This window comes from Alligator mississippiensis, chromosome 7 (assembly GCF_030867095.1).
Source record: "Alligator mississippiensis isolate rAllMis1 chromosome 7, rAllMis1, whole genome shotgun sequence".
Taxonomy (NCBI): domain Eukaryota; kingdom Metazoa; phylum Chordata; order Crocodylia; family Alligatoridae; genus Alligator; species Alligator mississippiensis.
The window spans coordinates 12256445-12262444 of NC_081830.1; positions in this window are offsets into that span (position 1 = coordinate 12256445).

Here is a 6000-nt window from a genome sequence, read left to right on the forward strand (position 1 = left end):
TAGCAAATCTCTCCTAGTGTAAATAATAACTCATTACCAGCTAGCACTACTTAATTTTGTCTCCCTGTCTTTAAGCCCTGGCCTTACCCCAGAAGAGATTACTTTCCTGTCCGACTCTGACCCAGGGAAGGGGAATGTCTGGGTCTGAATGACCCCAGAATACAGGGGCATTGTGGGTCCACAGTGAGTGACTCCAGCCCTCAACTGCTGCAGCTTATTACCAGTATCCTCTCTCTGTCATTAACATCAGCATCAGGCCTGATATGTGTGCAGTGCTTGAAGAGTGGCTGCCAACAGAAATTTGATCACAGCCTGTTCAGGAATCCCAGCTCTAAAACAAGACAGCAAATTCCTAGAGACAGGTGCTAGACGAGAACAGTCATTTCAGGACACGTTTGACACCAAGGGGAGGAAGCATGAGCACTGGAGCAGCACTAAACCACAGAGCTGAGCTTCTGCAACAGTACCCCTTTCCAGCACTGTTACAGCATGTGGCTCTTCCTTGCAGAGCTAACCCCCATCATGGCTTTCATGTAAAAAGGTCTCTTTCACAGGAAACCACTTCCAGATGGGGTGAAACCAGAGCATCAATGCAATACAGAGAGACAGAAACAGGGCAAACTCCCAGCTCTTCTAAACAAAGAGGCGTTAAATTCTGAATCCACAGAAGCCCTGGCCAGAGATGATCCCTCAACACTGCCACCCAGAAATACAGTTTGCAGAGGATTTCTGTAATGCACCACCTATCTACCTAGGTCAGCAGATGCTAGTGCCTGGAGACACCACATACTCCAAGTCCTAGGGCTACAGGCAGAGGAGCATCCTCTAGAAATGTGAGGGCTCCGTGGTTTTAAAACAAACCTTGCAAGCACTGATGCATGCTCACTGTCCACATAGCTCCCCAACTATAAAGTATGCCACTGACACAATGCTTCAAGTAGCAACCTGCCCTCACCCATGCTTACTGCCAGGTGACACACCTGCTCTTGGCTTCCAGTCTCAACCTCCTGGTTATGTGGAAACCTTTGGGTGGCAGCGGTCATGTGAACAAGAAGTTTCCTGCCAGAATCATTGCTGCTGAGTCTGATCTGTTGCATTGTATCATGTTGGCCTTGGTTATGTCAATGTTAGCATGTGATGCAAGATACCACTAGAAGATCTGTAAATCCTGGTATGATGCAAACTTCTCCCCGATTTCCTGCAATCAAAACAGCAATGTTATGTTAATTGTGGTTTGTGTGAGCCAATCAGATTTCTACAAAGCCGTATGTTGTTATAACTGGTATTGCAAGAGCAACTGGGAGCCCTCAACTGGGAGCACTTGTTCTAGGTACTGTACAAATCCAACAGAGACAACAGACACAGGCAGCACACAAGGAAATAGTGCACTGCCTGAATTGAGCTTCTCAACGATGGGTCATCTTGCACAAGTGGGTCATTACACATTGCCTCCCTTCCCCTACTTGTGGAACACCCTGGGCCAAGCCACAGCGATAGAGGTGGGAACACAACTGAAGTTGCCAGTCATAAATGAGGAAAGAAGACTGAAGATGTCGAGCCCATAAAGATCTGCAAAGCATCTTCTTGTCATGTCCTTTAAAATGAGTTATGCTACCAGTTGCCAAAAGAGCCCATGAAAACTACTCCAACTGAGATGTTTTCTTTACAGTGGCCAGGGCGGGGTTTCAACCACCAGTCTAAGCAGGGTGAGGCTTTTGAGCAATGGGAAAATATGTTGAAATTAAACCTTTTCTCAAAGGTAAAGCAGGGTTGGTAAAAAGCTCTTTGGGCGAACTCTGCCTATGGCCCCAATAACCTGAGGGACAGCAGAGGAACTGCAGGAAGTGAGTCTCAGACCAAGATGCAGACTAGCGGGCTTTACATTAAGATGGCTGGTATTCTGAAGTGCCATGTTTCTCCTGCGACTGTGTATAGAAGATACTGCACGTGACTTACAATCTCAGCTCTTTGTCAGAACTAAGCCCCACTTTAACTACTTCCTGGGGAAAATATCACCCTCATTTTATAGAAGGGCAAAGTGAAGCACTGAGATTAAATGACTTGTCCAGGGTCACTGTGTTATTTGCACATGACTCATGTATTTCAAGAAAGCCACCGGGCAACTGTCAGAAAATGCTTTCCGTGTATCTAGAGAAGCAATTGAGCCTCAGTGGCAGACACATGGCCTCCTAGGCTGTGCAATCCCAACAGCACGTAAATAAGGAATGCCAGAGAAACCTGCTTACAGCCACAACTACTGTCACATGGCCTCTTCAACAGGGATGCAGTTTGTAGGTCAGCACTGGAGGTGTTTTTGAAAGCACACCAAGGGGTTAAACCTCTGTAGTGAGCAAGTGGCCTAAACATTTGCATATGAATGCAGAGGCTGTCAGACAAAGCCATTACTGGTCTGCCTACATGTAGGCTTCAAGTATCCTCTCTAACCAGAGCAACAGCTGCTTTGGAGCTGCCCTGTCTTTACACCAGTTTAAATGGCAGAACAAGGCTCCATGGTGCCTGCCTCAGGAGCCAGCTGCCTGGTTTCCTCCCTTCACCCCAGGGGCTCCTTCCTTATATTTATGAGCCACTGAAGCTATGGATTATTTCCAGGTTGCTGGATGTCTGCTAGAGGTCAATGAAATGCCTTGAGATTGATTCTTATTTAAGTTCTCTGGTCCTTGCTTTCAAATTGAATTCTCATTCTTGTTCTTATTATTTTTACTTTCCATTTTGGCCTGGGTATGATCACTATATGTTCAATTTAGTTACTTATCTTGGGATATAGGTTTTGTCCTCCTTTGCAATGAGGTAACCCATTGGACTTTGTCTAACATGCACAGTGTAACTGAGTATGAAAAACAGCCCTGATTATCTGGGTTTAATCTAAGGGAAACTTTCCAGGATATATGAAATCAGGCTGATCCTACCAAAGTGTTAATTACAAGAGGATTTTTACCTCCTTTATTCAGATAACAAGGCTAAGCTGGTCAATAAGACACCCAAAGTACTTTATTAAGGCACAGTTAATAAAAAAAAAAAAAAAAAGCATACTGTTATACAGGGATTCTGTACAATAAGCAGAACGCAGATTTTAAGGGGAAAGTAAATCTGGGGAACCACCAACCTGAGTGGAAGCCTGCTCTAATGCTAAATGCAGAGGACAGCATCACTGCAATTTTAACTTGCAGCTCATCAGCATTTAAATCCTGTGCTTTCCTGAACAAGTCCCTCTCAGCCATTTTAAGACTCTCTCCAAAGCTAAGGCAAAGCCAAGCTCCATCCTAATAATGAAAAATCCATGTCCTGTTTTTGACATAGTTAAAGTTTCCACTATGTGCCTATGACCACAAAAGCATCCAGCACTTCTAGAACACCTTCCATCCAGGCTGCTTTACCAATATAGCTAAGCCTCAGCTTCCTCTACAGCAAAAACTTACTTACTCCTCTTATGAGCCCACTGCTCTTTTATAATACAGGTGTGATCACAGTGAAATAGAGAGAGGTAGTTAGCCATATTAGACTGAAGCCAGTCAAAAGGCAGGGTAGGCACGCACCTTTATAGACAAACTAAATAAGACATATTTACAGAGCACAAGCTTTCACAATGAACTTCATTGATTAAATGAACCCTATATATATAATTTCGTTAGTCTATAAAATGTGTGTCTACTCTGCCTTCTCACAATACTCACACTTTCTTGAAAGTAGCAACAGGAATTAAATCAGGCTACTGTTAACTCACAAGGCCTGACATGCAATACTTCATAGGTGCGTGCACAGGCACAGGCCAGAATACTTGGCTGGCAGTTTTTATGTTATTATTGTGCAGGTAATTTGTAATTGGCTGGACTTGAAAGACAGCTTCAATACAACAGAGATACTGAAAGAGGGAAATGTTCATAGCGCTGGCTTGAGAAAAGCAGGCAGAAGTCAGCGACAGGTGTCAGAGCAATGTTTGCACAACAGCTCTAAGAAAAGGGCATCTTCACATCCATGCTGCTCCAGCTTTAGTGGATGGATTCCCCAGGAGAGCCTCCCATGATGTATTTCTGAATAATCTTCCTCCACCCATAATGAAAAGAGGCATGCAAAGCAAACAGTCCTATCCTCCTTGCCATCATCCAACCCGACAGGCTCTGATCTCAGCTACGCCAGTCTCAGTCAGTGACAGTAAAGAACAGACTCCTGGAAGACCCCAAGAGGGAAGATACTCTTGAGGGAAAGCCTGTTTACCATGGAAAATGTCCTGGGATACAGGAGCTCTGGACTCAATTCTCAGCTCTGCCACTGACACCCTGCGGGACCTTAGGCAAGTCATTTGTGGTTTCTCTTCCTAGAACTCAGAACTCTTAAAATCCCTCTTCCTCTGCACCTAAGTTTCCCTCTTTGGAGAATAGGGGATTTTTGGTTTTCTCCCACCCCAATATGTTTTTGGGACACACACACACAAGAGAGACCAATTTTCAGTAAAGGAAAAAAACCATACACACTGAAAATGTCACCAGTGCAGTGGTTATCTGCAGACAGACATATGCTTACATACAAAATTATCCTCTGCTTTTCAGGGTAGGTTAAAATCTTCATGCTGCTGGAGAGGTGCAAGTGAGAGCAAAACCCAGCTGCTCAGAACCTGAGCCCTGCCCAAGGTTTGCAAGGTATCTGCACATCCAGGTCACAGCACCTCTTTTCCCACCCAACCTGGGAAAAGACTTAACAGGAATTCATAACTATAGGCTGCCACAGAGGACTGGCCAGGTTTCTAACTCTCTCACCTTTCCAAGTGCTGCAAAAAGCAGAGCATCAGGTGCTCTGGGGAAAAGGAAGGCAAGTCCAAGGTAGGGAGGCATGTAGCAATGATGTACCCCCTGAGTAAAAGGCTGTAACATGGGAAAGCTACAGCAACCCATCAGGCTGAGAGAGAAGTGCCAAGCCTGGTAACACCTCCACATCAGATTCATGCCTGCATATGCTTGTACAGGCAGGCAGTGAAGATGCAAAGCTCTTTGTAGGTGTTGTTGAGTGTCCTAACACCCCTACAATCACCAGGAGACTACAGCATTCACCCCTTTGCAGAACCAGGCCCTAAACGCACATCTACAGTAATCAAGCACTATGACCAAGCCACTCCTATTTGCATTTAAGTTGCCTTGGGCACCAATCCAAGACAGCCAGTGATAAGGCGATATCAGGAGGCATTCAAGGTATTAGCCATCTTACAACCCTGGACTTTCCCAGGACAGGTTGGGTCAGCAGAATAATATAGAATTACCACTATATTATTTTCCAGTCACATGCCAAGTGTGTCAATCAAGCCACAAAGTCACACAAGGGTAGTGCACTCAGGATGGAGGGCTGGCATAGTCAGCACCCCAGTGCAAGACTAGGATAACACTGGGCTTGAGTTGCCTGTGACAAATCCCAGTCTTGGATCCCAGACATCAGCATATAGCTCCAGGTGCTTCAGAATTAAAAAAGAATTAGGCCCCATAAGTGGAAATGCCATCTAATGAGGACAGAGCCGGGGGGGGGGGAGGAGAGATTTCAGGATCCAAAGCAAAAGCTGGGCCTCACTGGGGTCAGGAAGCAGACCTCCACTGCCGCAGGCCATAGCTTTTAGCTGTGCTTTTAGATTCATACAATCATGGCGAAGTGGGGCTGGAAGGGACCTCCAGAGGTCATCTAGTCCAAACCCTGCCTGAGGCAGGATCAGCCCTGTCCAAACCATCCCAGACACATCCATAATCTAACCTCTTACTGATACTACTATCAACTCTGACACAATATAAGACATAACACCTGAACCTGCCACAGGGAAAGCAGGAGAACCTTGGCAGCCAACGTCTTGCTTCTATAAAAGGTTGTTAATATGTGCTCAAGAAGTCACAGGTATAGGACCATGCCCCCACTACAGAGGAAGGCAAACCCCCCCTCCCTCCACACACACACACACACACACACACACACACACACACACACACACAGAGTCCATACCAATCTGGC